The sequence below is a fragment of the Nipponia nippon genome, unplaced genomic scaffold, assembly GCF_047370975.1.
Source record: "Nipponia nippon isolate SJK-2023a ecotype South Korea unplaced genomic scaffold, ASM4737097v1 scaffold_10, whole genome shotgun sequence".
NCBI classification, from domain to species: Eukaryota; Metazoa; Chordata; class Aves; order Pelecaniformes; family Threskiornithidae; genus Nipponia; species Nipponia nippon.
This window is the reverse complement of record NW_028262291.1, coordinates 24684352-24711351: the sequence shown is the minus strand read 5'-3', so window position 1 is coordinate 24711351 and position 27000 is coordinate 24684352. Positions and strand designations below refer to the sequence as shown.

At 38.3% G+C, this 27000-nt stretch overlaps 1 protein-coding gene and 1 long non-coding RNA gene across 14 annotated transcripts in view; one reads left to right on the top strand and one right to left on the bottom strand.

Moving 5' to 3' along the window:
* The window catches only part of LRRC4C (leucine rich repeat containing 4C), a 582163-nt gene that overhangs the window by 20805 nt on the left and 534358 nt on the right, over positions 1 to 27000 (top strand). The gene's annotated exons all lie outside the window — the stretch shown is intronic.
* The window catches only part of LOC148057123 (uncharacterized), a 68202-nt gene continuing 47977 nt past the window's right edge, over positions 6776 to 27000 (bottom strand). The window contains exon 6 of one of the 2 annotated variants that reach the window (XR_015701895.1): positions 6776 to 6919. This is a non-coding gene — a long non-coding RNA (uncharacterized LOC148057123). Of the gene's footprint in view, positions 6920 to 15079; positions 15192 to 27000 lie in introns of those variants that run through there. The other variant, XR_015701894.1, reaches the window with a different exon arrangement.

The following is a 27000-nucleotide window of genomic DNA, read 5'->3' as shown; positions in this document are numbered from 1 at the left end:
ATTGTGCTAATTAACCGAGACAAAACCTTTTCCGCCTTGCTATTCTGCTTGCAAAAGCAGAACGGTGCTGTCTGCCTTTCGATGCTGCTCGCAGCTCCCGCCGAAGCGGGTGCCCCGCGGCAGCGCTCCTCCGGCTGTGCAACGGCACTCCTCCGCAGCAGGGCCCTTTCCAGGGCTGTCAACTGTCAGGATGCTGTTGGGAGCCTGAGAAGAGCTCTGGAGTCCCTAGTGGTGACGTGGGGGAAACAAACAGCTCTTTCTTCCCTCTTTATACCCAGCAAGGAACGAGACAGACAGAGCAGCTCCAGCAGCTGCACCACGGTGAATGCTAACTGGCGGCTGGTACGGCATCGCGAGCTTTTCTTGATGCTGTTCGCTGACTTTTTTTTTTTTTTGGCATGCTGCCTTTACCACTTTAGACTTGTGGCTGCTGTTTTGTGTCACACTTGCAGTAAGTCCTCAGCAGGGCTTTTCCCTTGTCCCCCTCAGTTTTCTTGTATAATTGTAAAGAAATGTCTTCGTCGTGAGGGAACTTGTGCAACTGAAGAACAATGGGAGTAAATAAGTTGCTTCCCAAGGCTTGTTTTCCTTTTGCCTTCAGGTCAAGTTTGTAATAGTGCAAAATCGGAAAGTTTTCCTCTATAATCTGACAATCTGTGAGCACTTACTTTTTATGCTAATTTTTGTAATCTTACTGAGATCCATGGTAAAACTTCTGACTTGGTTACTCTCAAAGTGGGTATCTTCTGGGGTAAATGCTTGTGAAATGTTGTTGTGGCCAGGCTGGAATATTCACGGTAAAGATGAGGATGTGAATCACGAATGCCAGCAGTACTGTGGGGTGTTGCCAGCTACCACATCTCCTCTGTGGTTTTCCCCCTGCTTCAGCTGAAGTACCTTGTCTCTTACTCGCTTCTTGCTTTATGCTGATGCTTTTACGGAATCTCTTGCAGTTCTGAGGTGTCTGATCATTGTTTTGGTCTGAAATACATTCTGCTAGTTCAATACCCACCACCCCCTGCCCCTTGCTGGTGGCTTTACACTACGCAGAGCAAAGAACAGTTTTGCAATCTGGTGTAGGCCAGTGGTGCAAAGCCCTTGTAGAAATAAACAGCTCCAGTGACAATTAGTGATTTGATTTATGTCGGGTATTAAACAGGCAGGATATAAGTGTGTTGTGTTTTACCAAGCCTGAAGCAGGACATAGCAGATTGGCAGAGTCTGCAGCAAAGGACAAATGTAACCTTAAGTGGGATTTGTATCCGTGTATCCAGGTTGCTTATTGTCATCCTGTAACCAAGGGCTCAGAAGTCACGTGTTCTTTTCTGTGGTGTTGATGCTGTATGTAGAGTTGATTAAGGCTGTATATAAAACCTCACTACAGGTGTAATTCAACTATTCTCTCTTCAACTGCGGAAGAGTAAAGAGCACTGTCTCTGTACCTTGCCATCCCGTATGTGCTGCAAGAGATTTTTCTGTTATATCAATACCCACATGTATTTCCTTCCTCTTGCATAGTTCATCGATGAAGAACTTGCATTTCCATGAAGTTGGAAGTTCCAAGAGTGTATTGTAATGATGAGAGAAATTGGGGCAGAAGGAGCTGACTGGGTTTGTTTTTTTTATCTTAGCACTTTTGCAAATTTATTTATTGTACAAAAAACTCTTGACTAAGAGGCAGTTGAACTGGTGCCAGTGGAATATTTCAGACTTTAACGACTCATTTATATTTTTACTTGAAAAAGCATTTTCTGAGCTGCCTCAGCACAAGGTGACCATCTGTCTGTGTCCCCTGCTGAACTGACAGTGCAGGAAAGCTAAGCCTTTGACTGTCCCTGTATGCAGACAACCCTGCACCCTTTTTTCCCAAAGTCAGTAGTTTACTATGTCTTTGATATGGGGAAATGTCATGGGCAAATGGGCAATTGTCGTGGGCAAATTTATGACAGGGAGACTTTTGGTGTGGTACCAGGTACAGAGCTGTTGTCACGAGTAATAATGTATGAGTAGCATATATTGAGAACCAGTCTCTAGTAGATGTGGATCTGATAAAATGCATAGAGCATACATTGGAATAGCTACAGTAATTTGAAAGTAGATTTCACTGTTCTTGCATAGCACTGTAAGAGGTGAGCATGTATGCTAGAGCATGCACGTTGCTTTCTTCACAAATCAGCATGTGAATATCTTTCATGTGGGAATCTTTCCTTTTGAAGCAGATGAGCAAAGCACACTTCCAAGAAACTCTTTTGACTACCTCTTTTAGTAACTCGGTTTATTTTAATGGATGTAACACAGCATACAGCAACAAGGCTATAAAGCACTTAATAAAAGGAACTTAGAGAGCAGTTGGCCCTCACTGAGGGGCACTCTTTATGTTACATGACATCATCGGGTCATGGGAATACTAACTATTGTGCTAGTTCTCCCCAGTACCATCTTTTTTTTTTTTTTTTCTAGGGTGTCACTCTAAAGGCTTCAACCTCTATTGCAATTTAGCACCACAGAATGTGGGATGGAAGCTGCACCAGGTTGGGATGTGGCTTATCACAATATCTATAATGTTATTGATGTCACATGCGCTGCTGCTTGACCAAATCATGCAAACCTAAAAGACAAAGTAATCAATTGTGGCTGAAAAGTACTTAGCTGGGAGAGAGAGCATGCTGAAAGGCTGGTATGACCTTTCCAGATCATCACACTATTTAATATAATTAATGAAAAGCTCCCTGCTGGACTGAAATGTCTAGGTGCTTTCCTTTGGAGGAGGGGAGCTTACGGAAAGATGAAGATACAGCTTTTGAAGAGCCCAAAGGACAAAATCTTGTTGTGAAAGAAGGAAGATCATAAAAAATTAGATAGCTCAGGTATGCACTGTTTCACTGTCAGATTATTGAAATTAATGTCTGTGTCACTGTTTACGTCACTGCAACATGTCTTCTGACACCTCTGGCAATTTCCCTCTTCACTGAGAATCATTTTTCATCTTCATGATGCATCAGGAATCTTTTATCACTGCTGCAGAAGTGCTGTATGTGTATTCATAGTTTAGCTTCGAAGGAGAGGTTTTTACAATAGGTTAAGAGCTCAGACAGTTGTCGTTTCCATTTTGGCAATGCACTGTTTGATCCTCTTTTACAGGTCAAATAAATACACTGGAGGTCAAGGGAAGTGGTGAGTGTAGCAAACCCAAATACTGACAGACAAATCCTAAAAGTCTCCTATGCTAGTTAACTCTTGTATTCACACAATGCTGCCACTGGTTCCCTGTTTAAAAACAAAAATGCCTTCAAGTTTCTGCCAACAACCAAAGCTATCCAGTTTGTATTTAATCAATTATTTGTCACTGCCTGGCATATTTTGCCTGAATGGTTATTATACATTTATTTGTCTTTTGTTTCCTTCCCATTTTTTGTTGACGCAGCAATACCATGAAGACATTTGCCTTGCAGGAAAAGAATCTCTGTGAAATTTGCCTTGCAGAAAAAGAATCTTTGTGAATCATTCAAACCTGTTTCCTTGGCTTTGTCATAGTAATCTATATGTCTGTGTGGGAAGTAAAATAGACCGGTCACTTGTTGTATTTTTCTCTTTTGCTGCTTCCCAATGGGTAGGTACATTCTCAAATTTCTTCCTCCAAGAAACACAAATAGTTGTATGATACTTAGTCCTTTAACAACCAGAAACATAATGAATGTAAAATTGATGTGAAGTAGCCTCTGTTTAAAAATATTCAGCCACTGTTGCGTTGTGAATAAATTGTTCTTTTTAAGGCCTAACTGATTTTAAATTTTAGGAATAAGAGTAGGGGTGTGTTTGGTTGGGTTTTTTTTTGTTGTTGTTGTTTTGAGACTGCAAAGCTTGTAGAACTTCTATTTATTTATATATATAATGTTTATTTTTAAAAACTCTATTTAGTACACTGGGCACTGTAGAGTTACTATAAGGCCAGACGCTCAGTACAGCACAATGATTATGAAGTGAATTTCTCATCTCGGCAAAGAAAACTGCTTTCCAGTCATCCAGGGCTGTAGTCAGCATATCCATTTCTCCTCACTTTAAGAATATGGTTTCCATAGTTAAACACTCAAAAAGTGTCAGCAGGTCTTCCTCTACATGTGGTAGAGAGAGGTTGTTCTGGCCGTAGCTGCTTTTAAATCTTGAGTTACCTTTATTATGAATTGTGCTGTTAGTGCAGTGCTTCCTATGCACTTACTGCAGTGTGACTTTCTGGAAAATTGGAAAGTATTCAAAAATGGCTCACTTGGTTGCTTCTAAAATTTGCAGCCACCTTCACATCTGGAGATGGAGACAGATCTGGATTCAAACTGCTGAAGAACAGTTTCCCATGGGCTGTGTCATATCAGTGTCCTAGTAGAAAGGCCCCACAGCATTTAGAGTCTGGAAGGCAGCAGATAGGGAGCTCAAAGTGTTTTGTTTTAAGAAAGTGCTGGTTTATTTTCAGTAAAATAAGCCATTTTTGAATACTGGCTTTTTTCAAACACTTCAAAAAGCAATAAACAGAGACCAATATAGAGACAAGATTTTATGGGTCTCTCTATTTTTTTTGATAGCTGCAGATATGAAAGCTGATGACATTTTGTGCAGAAGAAGAATCTTGTTTTGCTCTGTTTATTCTTCTACACAAAGGGGCAGGACTGATGCCACTGTGAAGTCTTCATGAAGTTTTGGAGAAAGACATAGTGATAATTTTTGGAGGAGGAAAATTAACAATACTCATCTTGCACAATATTTTTAGTCTTAAGCTCCAATACTTAAGTGATTTCTCACAATTCATGAAGGCTGATGCAAATACAACACTAACTTCTGTGGCTAATGTGAATCTCATAGCATTCTGCAGACCTTTTAATTGTGTGAAGACCTGGAACAAAAACATCATTACTTAATTTGAGAATAGAGACTTGCCTTGTTTTGGGCAAGATGTGTGGCCTCCTTTAGCTTTTCCATCTGTAAGGATATCAACACATCTAGACAAGTGAGTTTTTCAAGGAAGAGGAGATATTGTGCTGTTTCCACCAGTTACTGCCTGCCAGTGTTGTTCTGTTTGACCCAACTTGGAGATGGAAATCTGCCTTTTGTATTTGGTGATACACACTTTCAAGCTCAGCCTTTATGGCTAGTGGTGGAGTAGACAACAATTTTTTGGGTGCCAATAGAGAGCTCATTTGTTTGTCTCTCATCCTTCACTATTATCTGCCCTGTGGGATGCTTTAAAAAGAGCATCGTTCTGCATAGTTTGTATCAAAGAGTGAAGATTTGCTTGATGTAAAAATTGTTCACTACATGTCAGCCATCTGTTCTTCCAGTCTTTAAATGCTGTATCTGATCAGTGGAGCCCCTCAAATCTTTGAGTAAAAAAACACTGAGTGAGAAAATGGCATTGAAGTTTTATGTCACCTTCTTTTGGCTCAACAAACAATAGTGAAGTACACAAAAGATTAATAGATCCTTCCTGCGGGGCCTCAGCTATATTATCTAGAGGAATTTTGTCTGCTAAAATATGAGCCTTATAGTACCTCTGCAGCCATAAATTATTTGGCTTTTCTTCTTGAAGGATAGCCTGTCACCCTAAAGGCAATTTTTCTTTTTCATTTACAATGTACTATAATTTTCATGTGCTTGTTCCAGTACACACCCCCATATGCAGCATGCATGTAGGGAAATCCCTACATACATTAACATTGGTACCTTAACAAAGAATCAAATCTATGCTTTTGCGTAGATAACTGAATGCTGGTATTGCATAGAGCTGACCAACAGAAAATCTAAGATACAGCAATTTAGAACAAAACCCAAACTTGCCATGAAATGTTTGTCTTTCTCTTGCTCTCCATGTGGGATTAGGGTATTGCTGTAGAGTGTGGGAGCTTCAGATTCAGGTCTGTGTTTTGCCTGCTGCAGAGTGATTTGGCAGATAAAAGCTGCTGGCCTCAGTTAGGCAAAACAAGGACCCTAATCTGAATCTGGTGCCACAAATCTCACAGGTGGCCTCTTGCTGAGATGGCTGTACCTTTGTGTTTTCCTTTCTCCAACAATCAGAATTGCTTACCAGAGTTTATCTAACATCTCTCAAACGTAATTGTGTCAGAAATTGCAGGAGGTCAGAGCGCACATTGAATTTTTCTTTTCCTGCTTCTAGGCATCACAAGATTAATATTAAAAGCTTCACTTCTGCTATTTCCCTTCTGAGACTTTGAGAATGAAATTTACTTTTGTATATAGTCAGTTTAATTCCACTTGAGTATGAAGTGTGTGTACATATGAGCACATGTTTGCAGGCCTGTCTTCTGATCAAGACCTAAGTGAGCCTCAGGTAGACTTGATGCTGGCTCACTCCATACAATTCTGTTTCATTGCACATAAAATTCAAAGTGCAGAAGTGCACAGAAGTTTCAATCAAGTTAGATAAAGCTACATGAACCTCAAAATAGCATCTGTTTGTGGCATTGTATATCGTAACCAGATGTTGCAAAGGCATTGCTTTATCAGACTGCTGTATATTCCTTCAGCATGCTGAAGAATTTGTAGCTTGCTGGTCAAATCAAATTTTGGAGCAAGAGCTGCTGTGGCATCAGTCTTGTCCATCATACACCAGCTCATTGTTTTTGTCAGGTCTTCATATGATCTGTGTTAGAACCTCTAGGTTGTTTTAGTCTATGGGTTTATAAAGCCTCTGAGGTGTTAGTGTTGAAAGTATTGGTTAAAGTTTCTGTAGACAATTTCAGACTATCTTCTGTTCTTACCTTTGTAAAGATTTCACAGTTCTTGCTGTTTTCTGTCTCTTAGTCTTTTTTTTTTTTTTTGTCAGTGTGATTCTTTATCTCTAAATGTTAAAAGATGACTTCTGTGTACAGCTGCATTTCTGTGCTTCAGGTCAGCAAAGTTTGTAGAAGTTTTCCTTAGTAAAATGGAAAAACAAAGCATGATTTCTTTGTTGCTCAGAGAGCACTGTTACATTTGCTTACCACCATCAACTTTTGTAAACCTTTGGGGAATGTAAAGAGGCTGTTGCTTGATTTAGATCACATTGATTTAATGCAATGTGGTTTGTGTCAAGAAAAATATTTTAGCAAGCCCATTATAATGTTTCTATCAGAATCAACACGCTAAAGAAAACAGAATTGGGGGTTATACTTTGGACTAAACTTCTTTACAATATGCTTTCTATAAAGGCTTATTAGGGGAAGTGAATTACTTGCATATTGAAGGATAAGATTGTTGATTAGAAGCTGGTTGAGAGGCAGAATAATGTTTGGAAATGATCAGTTTTCCATAAACAAAAAAAAAGCTGATGGCAGCATCTTGTCTCAGAGTTGTATAATATAGTGAGGCACACTGTTGAATATGCTTAATAGGAGTTGTTATTTCTAATTATTTTTCTCACTTCTAAATCTTTGCAAATAGGAAAAAAATTGATAACTGAAACTTTTTTTTTCAGTAACCCCCCCCCCCCCCCCAAAATAAGAAAGCAAAACCAAACTCCCTGTTATTTTAAGATCATTCTGAATGAGGAAAATGGAAGAAAGAACATAAGTGACAAAAGGCATCTGAAGTGGCAAAGATTTGAAGAATAACAAAAAAAGCCTCAAACCTAACAGTTTTAAGTTCAAAGTGGTTTTTAAAGAGCTTTATGAATTTGTTACAAAGCTAATCCAATACAGAGAAGTGCAAGTTAATGAACTTTAGAAAGAGCAGTTTGAAATGCTCAAACCCATTGATGGGTTCTAAATTAAATGCTGCTATTCTGTGACACAGAGTCTTGGGCTTCGTTGTTATTGGCTTAGTGCAAATATTTGCTTAGTGCTCATCTGTGGTCAAAATTATTTAAAAAAAATGCCACTTGACAATAGCCTTTTAATAAGAAAGGAATTGAGAATATACTAGAATATGCTGTTGCTGTGTCAGCTGAGGATATGTACAATATTTGCTTGGGTTTTTTTTGTTCTTTTTCTTTCTTCATTTCCGAGATAAAAGAACAGAGAAGGGGGCTAGGGAGAAAAGGTTGGAAAGCAATAAAAACACCCCTGGATTTTTCTCCGGTCTTAGTGGAAAAGCTTCCATTGACTTCTTCGGGGATGCAGCATCAAGGCTGTTATGGGGGAATTGTGATGAGCCTCTTAAATAGGGAAGAATAAAGGTAACGAGAGCACTGAGCTCGTAAGGGATCATAAGATACTACAAGATGAAGAAAAGTAAAACAAATAATATAGACTATATCATCTGGATGTACTGATTTCTGCTTTTGGACAAGTAGGGGTAACATGCTTATTTAATGAGGACAGTGGAAAAATAGCATTTTCAAGCAACTGTTATGGAGAAATTAATTTTATTTCCTGTTGAAACGTAAAAAGTTTGATCTCATGTTTTCTTCTCTCTGAACCTTTTCCTAACAACAGCAAAAAGAAAATAAAGAAAATGGGTAGGAAAGAAGTATGTTGTTTCTTTCCCCCTCCCCCCAAATGGAATAAATGAAACTAAGCCAATTCATCTCAAAATTGGAAAGCTAGAGAAAATTGAGATTTATACTTTTTTTTTAATTGTGTTGTGACTTTGTTTTTGTGGGCTTTTAAGGCAATCTCTAAAAGCAGTACAAGAGGATGAAATAGCTTTGATACTAAGACACAAGAAACTGCAACAGAATTTGATTGGAGAAAGTACATTTCCTTAAAGAATAACTTTATCCCCAAGTCCACGGATTTTATAATGATGATAGAACTATGAGCAAGCTGTGATATACCAATTTTTTTGTTTTCAAATATGTGCTAACTGCTGACCACTTGGTTTAGGAAGATATTTTCCTCACAGAGCCAGTATTACTTAGTTATCATTAAAATTCCTCAGGGAGGCAATGTATATGAAGGAAGCAATGTTATAATTTCCTTACAAAGACATGGAAGTGTGGCATTAACCTTTTACGTGAAATGCCTTTTGGGCAGGGTGCTCTTTTTGGTAAGAAATGTGAGACCACTGGCTTATTTTCCTTGTTTAGTCATGGGACACCTTCAGCTCTGCAGCCCGTCTCTGCTTTAATCTAAAGGCCCTGTTGCTCTCGGATCAGGTGAAGCCTGGGTCAACAGCCACGTCTTGCACATCAGTAGTTTTGGTGGTGATTGCCTGTATTATGTACAAGATTTTTGTCTAATGTTATTTGGCTGATCTGTATCTCTTTAACTGTTGTGTCATGACCTGACAAAAAGGACCATCTTGAACATAAAAATACTGAAGAAAACATACTAGAGAACATACTGGGATACCTTAGAACTGCAGTGTTCTCTGAAAGATTATAAAGTGAAAAGAAAGGCTCCTGAAATGTGTTACTTTTGCAGTCTTAAAATATGCATAAATCATGGCTTCAATTCCATTTCAGGCATTGGTGACACAACTCCTATGGTTTATGACATGAGTGGCCTAAGGCGACAGAATTAAAGCAATATTGTGCTCCATTATTCCCTATAATGAATTTAGCACACAACAGGAGTGTGTACTAGTTGTTTGCTAGGACTGCAGTCTCCAGGGTACTGGATAAGTATGCACTGAGGAATTCTATGAATTTCAGCCGTGTGCATTATAGGTGTTGAAATGACTGAAAATGGACTGTGTCAGCAGTATAAATCTGTGATAACATTTTCTTGAATATGAAATGTATGAATACTTATTTATTTGCTTTCCAGAGTTAGCAGTATGCTTTCAGCTAGTTATTTAATATTGTGTTTTTTTTCTGCCAGTGGCAGAGTTGGTTTCGCTTATGAGTAGGGTGGCTGTTACATCTGTTTGTTTCTTTGGGATTTTTTTAGAGAAAGTATTCTCATTTGTCTCTTGGGATTTTTTCCTCTTTTCTCTTTGGCGAAAAGTTAGTTGTGCTGGAAATGCTGAAAATTCTGAATCTTGAATTCTTTGCTCTTTTTGCAGAACCTGATCTGCAAAAGCAATAGTAGCTCAAGCTTCTGAATTCACCCACTTTATCTACAAATTGTTCTGGAAAGGCTCTCTGGGACTGAATTAATTAGTTCAGTGTTGGGAAGGAAAAATATGGTAGACTTCTCTGTTAAGACTGCTGATTGTGATAGTAGATCTTTGAGCAGGAACAAGTTTTATTTAGTCTTACTTGGTTTTTAGCACTGGGCACAAATTACATAGAGGGAAGAAACTAGGCGGTTGTAAGAAAGTCATCAGAATGGCTTATATTTGCAAGAAGACTATCACTTTCATTAGAATAACTGATATCTTTGATTGTCCTCTCTCCCCCAATTATTTTTCTCTGCTTATGGAAGAATATTTCTTGTCCAAAGGAATATTGTAAAGACGATGTAGTACTCTTAGTAGAGATGTGCTAATTGTTAGATTCCTCTGAAATATTTTGGTAACTTACATCTTGCTTTTTTTAGAATGTGGTGATATTTGCGTGCCAAACATTATAATGGCAGATTACACCTTGTTCTCAAGTGTCACTTTTTGATACCCGTGGGTGCTGTATTTTCATCTTTTTTTTTTTTTTTGTGAAATGATTAACAATACATCCAAGACAAATAAAGGATGGCAGTGTGTCTTTGGTGCTTTTGTACATGGATATTGCCAGTCTCAGTACTTCAGTACTGTGCAAATAGGTTTAAACTACACACATATACGGCAACCAAAGAAAAAACCCTAACCTGGGGAAGAACACGAATGTACAGCGCAAAACAAAACTGTCTTAAATAGCAAGGAATTCTATGCAGGATTACTATAACCTTTTCTCATTCTTTCCTGGTATATTACTTTTTCTGCCATAATTGTCAAGTGTTTTCTATTACCTCTGACTATTTAGAAGGGATTTTCACTATTTTACTCACAGCTGGGCAGGACTGGGAAATTCAGAGAGAACACAAAAGATCAGAGTACTAAATGAGGTCTGACAGAATAGGAAGATGAGATTTTTCTACATGTTACTCTGTGAAGAAAATCATTATTAGGCAACTTAGGTGTACAGCCTTGAGGAATCTAAAAATGGAAATTCTGTATAGCTCCCTAGTAACATGTTTAGAAAATGCAGTTTCAAAATGCTTCAGTTCTTGGGCACACAGAAAAGCAAGCAAGCTTCACTGCTTATTATTGCTGCACATTTGCATAACTAAGTAGTATATGGGCCTACATTGAAGTGTTTCTGGTTATGAACATAATGTATGACACTTATGCTAATTTTTAAAATATATTTTAGCTGACTAAAGTATTCATGTCAGTGGCTAGCACAATTAGAGATGTTAACAATAACACTTAGTGTTAACTGTTGTACTGTAGCAAATTAGAGTTTTCAATTAATTGTCCCTCTGCATACATGATTACAGCACATCTGATCAGGGTTCAACATCCCGAACAGTATTACTTCAACATGGGTAATTGTTAGGGAAAAGTAAGTAAACTTTTCAGTCTGTGTTTGTGTGCTAATTGTTTCACTGTTGTTCCCCTGCTCCAGTTATCTGTCACTAAATTTTTATTGATTTTTTTTTTTCCTACTAAGATAGTAATTCTTTGTACTTTTACTTTGTAAAAGTCTCAGTGAAGTTAGGTGGGTAACATCGTTCATAAAAGCATCTGTCCAAAGGCACTTTAGCCACCCAATATTTATGTTTACTGTACCTAAACATGCCAGAAAAACACACATTCTTTCTACTGAATGCTTTATTAAAGGGAACTGTCTGTAAATCCTGTCAGCTTTTAACATCTTTTTACCTATATCTAGATCTCTTCTGTAGAATCACAATTACAGGATTGTGTTCTGAAACTTGTTTGCTGTGTCTGTTAATGAGCAAATGCTGTGTATTGATCATTATGAAAGATGCAGTAATATATACAGTCAATTGAGATTTTAGAATATTTTATTTGCTCATTGTAGTGAGTAGTTGAATATATTCTGCATATGATTGTATGAATAAAAAGTTAGCATAGATATTAACACAGATGAAGGCAAATGCTATTTACATTTAATAAATTATTTGAACTTACAGTCCATAAATGAGTTGCGAAGGCAATGCTAGAGCTTAAGAAGCAAAGATCACATAGGACTGTAATTATCTGGGTTTTTTTTAAATGTTTCTTTAACTTTCCTGGAGCTGGGACATGAAACTTAAGATTCATTAGCCCATAGTGGTGGCATGTTCTCTGTATGTGCTTTTCCTTAATCATACTTGGTTTAACTCTGAACCAAACTGAAAAGGTATTTATTTTTAACTTCTAGAACAATGATTTATCTGGCATGCTGTGATTTTTCTGTATCAACTTTGATGAAAGCCAGTGTGAATCTCTTTAGTTATGATCATTTAGTTGAGAGGTTAGTGTTAGACAATAGCCTTTATTGAATCAGAATTCTTGTGGACTTATTCTGTTGCTCTGCATTATCCTGATATCTAACCTGAAAGGAAAGTGCAAGTATGTACACAAGTATGTACACAAGAGTAGGATGAAATTACAATTTCTCCATGACCCTAGCCAGAAAAATTCTTAGTGGAATCTGTTTACAATGTTTCCGTCAGGATGATGATGTTGTAACAAGTACTGAGAAGTAGCTTTCCTGCCCAGTCAGACTTCAAAAACCCCAATCACACTCTTCACTTGGGGAAACCGTGAGATAGTATGCGATGGGAAGTGTCTGCAGCTACCCAATGTGGGGGGACAAAAAAGCAAATTGCAAAAAAAAAAAAGCAAAGCAGCTGCAATTTGATTGGTCATGGTACTTATTTAGTGTCAGTAATACTAATATGGTGTTCCAGATTATATGCATAGATATTAGTGCTGGATTTGTAAGTGGCATCTCTCCCACAGACAACCTCTGCTCCAGCTGTTGTTTGGGGAAGATGGGTTCAGCCAAAGAAGTGGCATCCTTGTTCAATTTGTTTGCTTAAAATATTAGGCTTATATTAAGCTCAGGTGCTAGAATTGTATGTTTAACGGTGTGTGGTTTGATAGCAGCACACAAAAATAGCTAAGACATCCTGTCTGAAATACTTTCCCTAATGTACTAACCCTGATCTGAACCTGATCAATGTACGAAACAGTGGAACAGACTGTAGACTACCAAATAGATTTATGGTGGAGGAATCTTCGTTCCTCAGATTTTTTTTTTTTTTTCTCTTTAGAGTAATGCTTGGAGGTAGTTTGCAGGAAAGAGCTCCATGGACAACCAGCTGGGAGCAACTTGTGCCAGGGGAGCTGCAATTACTTACTAAATGTATTCTGTTTATATGAAGAGGATACATTTACTATCTTGCCTCTCTTGAAATGCCGTCACTGCTTTATAGGAATTAAAAACTGCCTGCTTTTTTTTTAAAGATGTCTAAGAGGATAAGTACCTGTGTGGGCCTCTGCAGTAGCCTGGAAGCTGAAGGCAATACCTTCAAAAATACTTAGACCACTTAAATAATTGTATCAAACTGAAATAGAAATGGATCCATACTGCTGTAGCAGTTGTTATTGTCTTGAACAAACTATTATATTGGGCAATCATGGGAGGCTGTATGGATATGCTTTCTAGTTCAGGGAGAGGATGTAGCCTAAATATTCTTTAGGCAGAACCAAGTGAAATTGTAGATTTAAGTGATAAACCGGGGATTTATTGGTAGTAGATATAGGGAATATATATTGAATTAAGTACAAATATTTGCAGCAAAATGCATTTTTTTATTAATGGAGAAGTTAACTTCAGAAAATAAAATTACTGGAAGTTGGAAAGCATGCAAGTCCAGCTGAGGTGCTCAGCTCAGGAGCTCTAGCCCCTTCTAATTTTAAAGTTTCTATAGATTTTATTTTAATTCTTTGGAGGGGGGAGGGCAAGTAATGCAAACTAATGTATGAATTGGAAAGTCTTGTGTACATTTTTGGAGGAAAGTTGTAACGGTAAAACAAATGCAGCCTTCATATGGGCTTGGGGGTGGTGGTTTACGCTGTAATATATGCAAGCCATTTTTTTTGAAGTAAGGAGTTCTCTTTATGGACCTTTATACTTCCTTAGCGTTTTCACCAAATCCCTTTCTATTCATGATATAGCTAATTGGAATTCCATATACTTTCTTTGTTAAAATCGGATGTATCTTGCACCATCAACAACATGCTAAGCACAGCATTGACTTGTGTGCCAAAAATAGTCATCAGAAGCTCTTTTTTTCCATCACCTTCCCCTGAATTTTTTTTTCTCCATGTATCTTTTTCTGAGTTCCATTCCCACCAAAAAAAATCACTGAAAGAATTACAGTTCCTCAAACATTTTTCTTTCTTGTTTGTGGGTTTTGGTGGTTCCCCTCCCTCAGGTTGTTTTTCTTTATGAGAAAAGTGGAGCAAGGAATGGATTGCTCTGTCTTCTCCTTGTATTTTCATGGACCTTTGCTGCCACTAAGCTATAGTCAGATTTGGATTGCTAAAACATAATGTGGTTCAACTTTATTTCAATGAACTCTTTAAAATAAAATCCATTATAATTTTTCTTAAGCCTGGTTTCCTTGGGTAGGCACACGAACTTCCTTCCCGTGTCTGCATGTCTCTACTTCTCAGTCTTTCAGTTGGTCATCACTGGTATTAATTGAATTTAGAAGATTAGAGAGATCAAAGGTACTCGTTAATAGAGTTTTTATGAAAATGAGTGGGATGAATATACAAGTAAATCTGAAGAAAAACTTGAGTATTGATGGAAGTATAACATGCTAGGCAGAAGACCATCCATCACAAAATGTATAACCATTTTTATATTTCTGGGAGGGGAAGCTTTGATCAAAGCTTGGGAGTTACTAGAGACAGGCATCCGGATATAATGTTTTTTGTTTTCTGTGTATTGAACTGATATGAACCTGTAAGAGTGCTCTGTCACAGACTATTTTGTTAAATCCATTAATGCATCAGTTTTCTTGCCTTGGTGACTTCAGTCTTCTCTGTTCACTAGTCAAGCTGTCTTATTTCCTTGCTAAGCTTTTGCTGTGTATCATTGCTGTGTTCATTGTGACCCAATGCTGCAGATAATGCTTCAAAAGAGTTTTTTAGACTCACAGGAGGTAAAGTACTTGCCTTGTGACGACTTTCCTCCCTTTGTACCCAAAGGTATCCTCCTGTTCAGTGACCCAGTGAATGAGAAAGAGAAATGAAAGGTAACTTCTGTCTTCATGCTCTACTCTGCTGGAATGAAGGAAGCCCAGCTGCTTTAGACAGCAAGACTGAGGAGAGAACCAGATTACACACTGAGAATAATTAGAACAACATGGATTTAATATCATTATTGCCAGGCATTATTCTAGTCATTGCATTGCAACTGCTGTGTTCCTGGTTTCCCTAAATAACACTGGGTTCAGGGCAACCAGAGAAAACAAATTCAGATTCAGTTACCTAAGTTATTGCTCATGTTCTTTTTTACCTTTTCTATTGCCTCTTCAATATAACCTTTTTCTTTGACCTAGATAATTTTTCATTTGCTTCTTTGAACATTAATAATCAACAACAGAAATGCTGAGAATTTTCTCCCTTCTTTTTGGAAGGCTTTGAAGATCCTTTCATTGATCCTCTTTCCTTATGCTTTTCATTTGAATTTCAATTTTTTTTGTAGCATGTGTGATACTGCCTTCTGAATGAAGAAAAATAAGAAGCAATGAAGGAAGCATGGGGGGAAGGGGAGAGGAAAAAGAGACTGTATGCTTATAAAATCAGAGATGATGTTAGTGGCCCCAGTAATTCTGAAGGTCAGCTCTGTATAAATGTGAAATTCCAGCTTTTGTGAGACATGACAATAAGTGAAAAATTTGGAAGACTGTAATCTGTGGCATTCACTGATAAGCCACGGGGCTGTGTGCACTGAGTAGTGCAGTACCTTCTGGAAAATGGAATAATGGACTTTAAGGTGTGTAACGAAGAACAGAAAATTGGGACATAGCCTTCTAGAAAAAAAATACTTAGATGATAAAAAGTTTCCTGGTCATATTGTTGACTTGATGAAATTTTTCCATGGGAAAAAATAAACATGGAAAACTAACCTTATAAAGTCAGTCTTACAGTGGAGATGGTCACTACATTCATTGGCACTGCTGAGTCAGCTTTAGTTATTCATTTATTCCTAAAGCAGGCCATACCTGTGTAATTTGATATTCCACAGTGGATGAGGAATGTGAAATACTTCCAATAATTTTTATATGCAAGCCAGTGGCTCCGGAAAGCATCCGTTTCATGATGCGCTCTGACTTTTAGCCCTGCATAAGCTGGCTACGTATACATGTCTTCTGCAAAGGATTTGTTTACGCTAGTGAGCTGATGTACACCAGGAGTGTGCTTTTGATATTGATGCCCGAGTCGTTATCACCTGCCTTGCTTTGGCTTATCTCATAGATTGGTCATGGAGCACAAAACCTGACTTTTAGATGAGCCTACCCGAGGTGAGCACATCTCCTGTGTTCTAGCCCTGAATGAGCTCTCAGTTCATGGGATCAGACTGGGGCTAGTCAGAAGTACGTCTTTGGCACATGTACCATCCGAATGCTGAGTTGCTCTTACTGGGCTGTAGCTCTTACTTGGCAGTAGTACCTGCCAGTGCAGGTGCAGCTTTTGGCACCAAAGCTGTAGGTTACTGACTCCTGTAGCAACAAATACGATGATCACTAGGAGTGAGTTAGATTTGAACAGACAACCTTAGTAGTGTCTCTATCTGACTTGGAGTACTTGATCTAATGATTACTTCACATCTGCTTTTGTAATGTGTGAATGGAAGGTGTTTTTCTACATGCTGTGTAATGCTTTGGATTTTTCTTTAAGTGGCAATGATCTGATTTTTCACTTCTGTTTTCTTTTTACTTTAAATTCCCAATTGCTGAATTGAAGTGTATGTTTCCTTTTATCCCACAACACTTTTCCTACTGTTTTTCAGTGTTTCTTTTGTGCAATTTTAATTTACTACTTTCTTCTTAATTAGATATATGGCTGTAACTTTGAGGGAAAAATCCTGACAATTATTTTCCCTCCCTAACTATGTGTTTTGAATCTTTTAAACATTGATACAGTGCTATTAAACCATAGTGGAGAACCTTAATATCAGCCTAGCTTACATAGGTGAGTTTAAGATAGCAATTGTTTGCTGGTATACTCTCTAATACTCTGGTCAATGGGTAGAATAATCCCCCAAGACCATCTGCTTCTAATCTTTGCGTGAAAGTAGAGCTGGATTTACATATAATTTGAGGTGGATAATCACTGGTGGTTGCTGTATTCTGTTAGGGTATCAGCACCAGAAAAACTCATAAAACCAGCTGAGCTAGCAAGGTTAAGGAAGCAGCTACTCTGCATCTATGTAGTAATCCCATGGAAGTGATACTGCTTGTGAATCAAAAACATTTAGGGGGAGGGAGTCAAATGGAATAATCTTTTTTGAAAGAATAGTTTGACTTCAGCAGCCACAGTACTGTGTACTATTTCCATGAATTCTTGGAAGCTAAGCAGGAACTGGTAAAGTTAGTGTAAAATACCGTATAAGGTATTTTTCATACAAGACTTGTTCCTCAGAATGCTTCAGAGGGTTGAACAATGTGGTGTTACTCTGGTACTAAACTTTATTAAACTGATGGGGTTGAGGGAAGCAGAAGGTATTGTGCAGCAGGAAGGGGGCTTGCAGATGGAGATTTTTTTCTTCTAATGGGAAGGCGAATTGATGAATCAAAGAGATACTGGAAAATTAATATGGACAGGAGGTGGCAAGATGTTAAGATTACTCTTCTGTACATGTGAGAGTCTGGTAATAGGTAAAAAGGGAAAATGGGGAAGTAAAGAGGATATTGTGCCTGTGGATGAGGCTGGAGGCAGTGCAAGCAGAGTCTGCAAAAGCATGTTCTAACTTTAAGTAGAACATTTAAATGAATTTATTTATAGGGAACCTCTGTTTTGAGGTTAATGGTACTAAAGCATTTCTTCTGAGCTAATACTGGACCAACATCTTCAAAGTAGTCTTAAGTGCATGTGGTTTCTACTTCAGAAAGTAGAGCAAACATGACAAAAATGTGCTGCTGTTGAACATCCCATTTTAGTACATAAATGCTTCTGCTGGTTTTGTTAAATAGTTACTTTAAAACAAAAAAGAACTTTTCACAACATCTTATTTCAGTGTTCTTTTTTTATATGAAACATCCGGATTTTTTTTTAACTCTCCTTAGAAACACTGGAAGATCTTAAACTTTTTAAAGGTTAAACTATGTTTCATTTCATATTTAGAAAAAATTAATTTGATCTGAAACTATTTTCTTTCTTTTTTTTTAATTACTAAAAAGAGTTCTTTATTGTACGTGACACCCCTTTTTATTTTAGAAAGTCAATGATTGAATTTTGATCTTGAATAACTTCATTCTTTCACTTTGAATTTTTCCATGTAGTACCTTTTAAATGATTTTTTTTTTAATTTCCGTTTAATCTTGAGTACTTGTGCGTCATAAATATTTTAAAGTTTTCTTCTTAGAAGTGGTCATATTGAGTGCATGGGTGAAATCTCTTTGTGTTCCAGTTTAAATATTTTGCCAAGCTCGGGGAATTTCTGGCTGAAAACCACTATGCTAATAGTGTCTTCCTTAGCGAGGTATTCAGGATACCATGAAATAACAAAATCCCCCCTAAACACAGTTATTCTTAAATTGGGACTGCTTTTGTATAGTTTTCAAGCACCAGCTGGTGGACCTTTTGTATAAAGAACACAAAGATAACTGCAGCACAATTTTCAACCCCACTGAAACAAATGACTTATGCCTTGGGGCAACGGTCTCTAGTTACTTGTATTTTAAACCTTCCAGTAAGGATGTGCATGCTTATGTAAGTAATATTAACTTTTTCTAACACTTTCATTGCACAAAAGTGAAATCATACCAGTTCTTGTACCTTTCTGTACCTATTGAGTTGAGAAACATAACACAACCTATGTTGATTTATTGTAAACAGTATGGTTTAAGCTTGTCTCATAGGATGTCTGAAAGGCCATACATGCTCACAGCTCCACTAGATTTTGATATGCTTCTCTACCCTCATAAATATTTATACCCATCCATGCTTCAGCAGCTGAGAAAAGTCTTTCCACACAAGCCTTTTGGCCTTATCAATGCAACCTAATAGAAATTGAGGTGCTGGAGCATGTCCAAAGAAAGGCAACAAAGCTGGTGAAGAGTCTAGAGCACAAGTCTTATGAGTAGCGGCTGAGGGAACTGGGTTTGTTCAGTTTGGAGGAGGCTGAGGGGAGACCTTATTGCTCTCTACATGTACCTGAAAGGAGGTTGTAGCAAGGTGGGGGTCAGTCTCTTCTCCCAAGTAACAAGGGATAGGACAAGAGGAAATGGCTTCAAGTTGTGCCAGGGGAGATTTAGATTAGATATTAGGAAAAATTTCTTTGTGGAGAGAGTGGTTAGGCACTGGAACAGACTGCCCAGGGAAGTGGTACAATCACACTCCCTGCAAGTATTCAAAAAATGTGTGGATGTAGTGCTTGAGGACATGGTTTGGAGGTGGACCAGGCAGTTAAGTTAACGGTTGGACTTGATGATGTCAGAGGTCCTTTCAACCTTAACGATTCTATGATTTTTATTAAATTATCTTCTGTAGTGTTAAAGGCAGAGAAAACTCCCAGAGTGCCAGCTGCAGAGGTCAAGTCTTAGCTGCCTGCATCAGCAGCAAACTCGCTCTCCTGTGACATGGTGTTGTGGTTTAACCCCAGCTGGCAACTAAGCACTGCACAGCTGCTCACTCACTCTCCCCTGGTGGGATGAGGGAGAGCATCAGAAGGGCAAAAGTGAGAAAACTCACAGGTTGAGATAAAAGACAGTTTAATAGCTAAAGCAAAAGCTGTGCACACAAGCAAAGCAAAGCAAGGAATTCATTCACTACTTCCCATGGCCAGGCACGTTCAGCCATCTCCAGGAAAGCAAGGCTCCATCACACATAATGGTTACTGGGGAAGACAAATGCCATCACTCCATATGTCCCACCCTTCCTTCTTCTTCCCCCCAGCTTTGTATGCTGGGCATGATGTCATATGGTATGGGGTATCCCTTTGGTCAGCTGGGGTCAGCTGTTCCAGCTGTGTCCCCTCCCAACTTCTTGTGCACCCCCAGCCTATTCATTAGCAGGATGGTGTGAGAAGCAGAAAAGGCTTTGACTCTGTGTAAGCACTGCTCAGCAATAATGAAAACATCCCTGTATTATCAACACTGTTTTCAGCACAAATGCAACACATAGCCCCATACTAGTTACTATGAAGAAAATGAACTCTCTCCTAGCTAAACCATACACATGGGAAGTGAAAGTGGGTCAACATTCACAATGGTCTGAATGAACTAAATGCTCACAGTACAAAAATCTTCTCTGATCTGTGTCCTGCCATTCATTTGTTGAATCTTTAAGGATTTAAAACTGTAAAGATGTACCAATATCACAAATTAGAATAGCAGATCTTTATGGTACTCGCTCCTCTTCATCTGTGAAACAGTATCTCCTACTTCTTTCCTATGTTATACTGCTGGTGAGAAAATATGGCAGTGCTTATGGAAACTGTAATTGGGGCGGGGGGTGGGGGGGAAACTTGCTTTCTGTTCTGGGGAACATAGTGAATGGCTGTGAAATCCAGAACTGTAGCAGTGAGAAAGGAATGGAAGTTCCCTTATAATAAATAAAGGGAAACTAAGGAGAGGAGCTTAGTTTTGGACAACATACAGTACTTGCAGGATTTTGTTTGAAGGTTATTTAGCCTTTTTTTAGGGATTTAAGGATATCTGATTATTGTAGGCTCTAAAAATAACAGTAAAGGTGGTATAAGTTCCCAAGGGTGCTTGCTCTGAGGATGTGACTGCATGGAAATATGGGTAGAGGACTCCTGTAACTCCTAGCTCTTTTTCCTTTTCATAATAAGGACCCAATATCTGTTGGAAGTCAATGAGTTTTGGATGCCTTTCTGTTTGAAGTAATTTGAACTGAGTTTTCTCTGATTAAATGTGTTGTTCAGATGTGGTAGATGCCCTCTGGGTGCCCAAGCGCTGGTGAGAGGAGTAGAGGTATGAGCAGCCGGAGATGTTAGGCTAGCTGCAGGTTTTGCAGATGCAGGAAAAGAGACTGCATGTAAGTGAGCATGTAAGCATCCTCCCCTCTGGCAAGCTGTCAGGATCCATTTGGCAAACTGACACTCAGCCTGAGCGAGGGCTGAGCCTGCCCTGGAGAGCCCAGCTGAGGCAGGTGCTTGTGCGCTTGCAGCAGTTTGGGCTCTGGGCTTTACTGTTCTGGGAAGGAGGGGTCTGCCAGCTCCTGCTATGAAGCTGATAAATTGCTGTGACAAAGAGGTTCTTGTTCCTGGTGATGATGTTATATAGCAACTACACTGTAAAGGACTGATTTACGTGTGTATTCGGCACAGCTGGTACTGCATCACAGTGGTTTTTGTAAAGTACTTATGGGAAAGAATGTGTTAATGCCTCTCACCGTTTTTCTTAAATGTGGTTAGGAATAAATCTTTTTGAAACAAGTGCCAGTTGCTTAAGCTGTTTACTCCAGTTAGGTTCCAATAGCAGGTTTGAAGTGAGCCTTGGTTATATGACTTAACTATAACACTGCGAAGAGGTATAATATTACACATCTATAACATGGTAGTTGTGATACAGAAGACCTGAAGATGGAAACTGCCAATCAGTACTGAAATCATTACTGTATGGGGCATGACTTGTGCCATCTAAATGTATCTACCTCAAAGTTTAGCATTTGGCCTAAGCTGTAATGCCATCCCTCTTCCCTACCTTGACTCTATAGGAATAGGAAAAGATTACTTCTGTCAAATGATTCACACTATCTAGATTTTTTTACACAACTAATTTTAGGGTATGGTGAATCATATTTTTGGCAGTAGATATTTCCAGAAATTGATTACTTAAAGTACCTTTGAAAATTTGTCTAGCCTAATGAAGTTAAACGAGTTGGATTCTAAACTGATTTTTATATGCAGACCAACCAGTGTCTTGCAACTGGTTTCTTAAAGATGTAAACATAAATGTCTAGTATGGCACCCACTAATGTTTTGGTGTTAACCCCCCTATTTTCTTTCAAAAATACATTACAAAAGTAATTTTAAAAATAATTTGGTGATTTTCACTGGGTGTTTTCAAAAGCCAAAACAAATCAGAAAAGTTGAAAAAAGAATTCCAGTCTCTAAGTCTATTTACTCTTAATTGTGGCCTAGACAACTAAACAAAAACAAGGAAAAAAATAGTGATCTCAGTAAATGCTGCTTCTGTAGTATACTTAAATATTACTGAAAGGGTAATCTTATGGTTAAAAACAAAACAAAAGAGAAAAAAAACAGTAAAAGAAGTGTCTGTGAGCTATGGATGTTTTGCATTTAGAAACTGGGTACACTTCGTTCAAGTTCTTATTAGATAATATTAGCTACAGAACGTTTTTCGTATTCTTTACAAAGATCTTGCAGCATCTTTTGGCATATGATCAGACAAAATAATAAAACTTCCATTTGGATTAAATTTTCTCTTAGACAACACTTGTTTGCATAAATTCTGCTTTGGATTTAGCCAATTGAGTGATGTGGCTGTAATCATTTTGCTTGCTTAAGCATGTGTGGTGTAAAAATAGTGATTATAATGTAGATTGTCATGTTGATGCAAAAGGATGTGCTAGCTCAGGGTGTCCGTTGCTGCCATCTGTGGAGAAGACTGTGGTTTCTTAGCTGCATGTGTTGAGGGATATACTGTTAGTTAAGATTTTTCCAACAGATGTAATGTTTAGGATGTTTAGCAATGTTCAGGAAAGTCTGAACTCTGTCCCTATCATTTTGATGTTCTAAATGGCCAGGAGCCATCGGCTTTGTACGTTTAAATGGCATGGGGGAATAGAAAGTTTATGAGTCTACTAATATAATAGCATGGCAATGGGATTAGTGTTGATCACTCTGTTTGGGAGAGAGGTTGATTGAGGGAGATGCCTGGTAATATTACGTTATGTTTCTGTGTAATCCACTCTGTAATAGTTGCTGTCAGGTCTGACTTTGGATGTTAATCACAGTTTGTCCTCCACATCTACTCATCTGGGGTCAAACACCATTAGCCTTCCCTGTGTAGCTATCTGTGATTCAATATCAAATCCTAGTTACAGTTTGTTCCCCTGTATATCAGCAGTCAGGCCACATAAGACTGTCTTCAGTCACAGTTAAGTGTGGAGCTGGAAAGAATCTCTATTCCATACCCATTTTCAAACACTTTTCCAAATCTTAACCTTGACCTAGATTTGTCTAGCTCTCCCAAGAATCTGTTGTTCATCCAGGAACAACATCTTATACACAAAACATTCCTCGTGTGCACTAAACCTATCTCAAGTGAATGTAAAATGAGGCCCTCACTCTGAAGGGTTATTTTTCTGTCTATTAAAGGTACTGCTGATCAATTAGTATCTGAGAATTTGACATATTGATATTTTTTAAAATGAGAAACTAATTTATTTCTAAAAGTGGTCATGTTCCGTGTAACTTGCTCTAATAATCAATTCTAATCATATCCAATAACTACATCTGACACCTCTTCTGCCAAGTCCAACATATCTTCATCACAACTTTGCATTCACACAAAGATGTTCCCCTGGATTTAAGTTAGTTACTTTGTGTCTCAGTATGTGAGGCTGGCTGAGGAGCTGGGTGTACTTATTCACCATCTCTTTCCGCTTCCCAAAAATTATTAGTCAGAAGGACAGATAATTACAAGGTTGAAGATGAATGGTCTAATCCGCTGTCTTGAATTTTCTCATTTTCCTGAATTATTCATATTTTTTGATTGGGTGTGGGAAGCACAAGCTGAATGCTGATGCCTATGCTGCCTGCTGTCTGTCTGCTGCCACCTGTTTCTCTCCAGGAGAATATCTCCAGTGAGTACCTGTTTTTCAGCTCATGATTTAGGGGAGTCACAGGTTTGAGTCTCTGGTATCTTTTAATTGTCTCCATACTATGTGCCTTTTAAAGTTTGTAAAGCAGAAAAGTTTTCTGACTCAGAATGAGCACATGTAGTGCTATTGTCTGGGGTCTGTAAACCCCAGGGAACCTGGGGAGTTTAGTTTCCTCTGCTTGGGAAGGAACTATTTTTGTCTGTCACCTCTTGCCTGTTTATGCTAATGCATTCCTGGTTGGCAAAATCACTCTTTTTTTTTTTTTTTTTTTTTTCCCCTTCAGTTCTTCTGGAGAGAAACTCCTTTCTTAGCATTTGAAACTGGTATTTTATTTTTCTGTTGTTGCCACTTCTGAGTTAGAGCAGCCCTTTCAGACTTTGGTCTGTATCAGTTCCTCTGGTCAAAGAATCATTTTGACTTCTGGGACTTGGGTCAAAAAGGATAGGTTGACTTGAGAGACAGTTTCATATTAACAGTGGCCACAGTAAAGGGTCCTTATGGCTCCTAAGTTGATAATAAAGACTGGGGTTCAGTGCAAGGCCACAGTAATATGAAAATCTAAAGCCAGCAATTTGGGGACCTGATAAAGTTGTCTCTGTTAGTACCTCTGTGATGAGAGTTAGTAAGACTTTTACTCCTGATTCCACCAAGTGTTTTTTCTAAATCTAAAACTGAATTACTTCAAGTGATGTTACAACATTTGTTTTGCTATTTGTTGTTTTCTGGCAAAAGTAATTCTTTTCAAAAGCAAAACACACTTCTGTCATGTGAATAAAAAACTCCAACATGTTGTTTTTGGATTTATTTTGTTATTTTTACTGAAGAGAGGTCGGACTTTAAATACATTTGTGAGATGAAATCCCTTCTGGAAGAATACTTCAAGTACAAAATAGAGTAATGATGCTTTGGGACATTCAATACGAAGGTTAATGGAACAATTGTTTTTAATGGTTAACATTCTTTCATACAACTTAGGGTTTTATTGTATGATCAGGAAAATGTATGACAAAAAAAGACAGGGACTTACGTTGCTTAATTTGTAGTGACCTGTGTGTATTTATTTTGTAGCTATCTTTGTTAGTTCTACTGGTAGCTGTACCAGCTGTGAAAGCTTCCTAACAGTTTGGAAAACTACATCCTAGAGAAGATATTAAAAAAATAAGACAAATGTGATGTGAATTCTGATCTGTGCCATGCTAGAAGATATTTTTGCTTAAGAAACACATTAATTGCCATTTAGACTGTCTCAATTTAGAATGTCTTCTGTTCCCAATCTTTAACTCTGAGATCTATGCAATCCCCTGAGAAACAGGGCTGGGTTTGTGAAGGCTTTCAGACAGGAAGTTTGAGATAGGCTAAAATAGGTGATATTCATGGCAGGATGAAACCTCAGTTTTTCTAGCCGTACACCTACTCTACTGGGAATAATCTTCCCCCTGTACAAGGTGACAGAGTGGGAGAGAAGTATGTCCAGCAGGCAGATAAGGACCTACAGCTCCAATCTCATTCTTTCCACAGAGAGGTGCAAAGTAGATGGGAAGAGATAAGAAACTGTGGATGAAAACCGGCAACGGTATCTCAAAAGTCACTTGAATTAACTATGGAAACATTAATTGGAAGATTGAATTAATCAAGGTATCAAACCAACGTGCCTGAGTCTGTCTGCCCAGGCAGACAGTCAGGCAGTCAGAATGATCAAGTTGTTTAAAATGCCAGTACAGGAGTAATGGAATAGGGGAAAAGGCACATAGTTTTTCTACAGAAAAGGAGGTTGTCCAGGAGGTGATGGTCAATAGTCCTTGGTCAGTGCTCAGAGGCTACGCTGGAGCTGTAGTTGCAATCTGAAAATGCAACTGTATTTACATGACTTACCACTTTACCAAGTGTTGGAGGAATAGTAGTTGGGGATTTCCTCACTGCCGCGGTGAGCAGGAAGGGTACAAAATGCTGATTTAAGCAAGTGAGCCACTGTATCTGCTTTCAGTTTTGAAAATTAATCTAGGCCAGTGTGACTATCCCTAATTGTTATCCCTGTAGCACTGACTGTGCTGCTTTTGCCGTCCTACTTGAATCAGTAAAAAAAAAAAGTTATAAGTTTATGCAATTTGTGTTAGTGCTGTAAAAGTTCTGCCTGCTGCTGGACGCTTGTTTTTCCCTGTGTTTCAATTCCATCCCCTTGTAGTGGCAGTTTGAAGCTTTTCCTGTGCTAGGAAACGGAAATTTCAGAATTATCATGTTCACTGACTTGTCTATGCTCGCCAACCACTGATTATTTTGGGTTTTCTCCATATGATACTTTTTCTCTATACATGAGCAGTTTCAAATTCTGCTCTGCTTCTGTAAGAAGTTAATTTCTCCTTTGCGCTGTCTGTTATTTCCTGGGACCAATTTTAGCTGCTTATTTCTACTTGATATTGGGTGGTTATTCTGTTGTTCTTTGTTGTGTGTGAGTTTTGGTTTTTTTTTTTGTGTGGGGTGGGTTTTTTTTTTTGTGTGGGGTGGGTTTTTTTTTTGTGTGGGGTGGGGTTTTTTTTTGTGTGGGGTGGTTTGTTGTTTGTTTGTTTGTTTTAGAAAACTATCTGACATATTTGTTTGGACTCAGTTTGCTTAATGAAAAGGATTTTGTGGAGCAAAGTTCTGAATTATCCTTCCCATCTCTCCCCTGTCCTGCCTCTTTGTCATGAGGAGCACTGCTCTTAGCAGTCCATTAAACATTAATGACTCTCATTGCAATTTCTCTCTAATGTGCTTTATTTTGGTACCAGTCCAAGCTGTGGAAATGAAAACCCCATCGGGACCTTATGTAGAATGTAATTTGCTCTGCAGTTTTGGCTGTAAACATGATAATAAATTAGAGGATGTAATGAATATTCATTGAAGCGCACAAGGTTTCTTTCTTCACCCATGTCTGCCTATTGGTTTCCCTCCAAATTGTACTTGGTAATAGATGCGTGTGGATGTTGACAGTCCCAGTGGCTTGATGTGTTCACTGTGTTAGTGATGTTTTGGCCTTGGAAAAATATTTACTAAAAAGGGGCCAGAAGTGTCTTGTCCTTGCAAAATTCATAGAAGAAAGGAAAAAAAAAAATC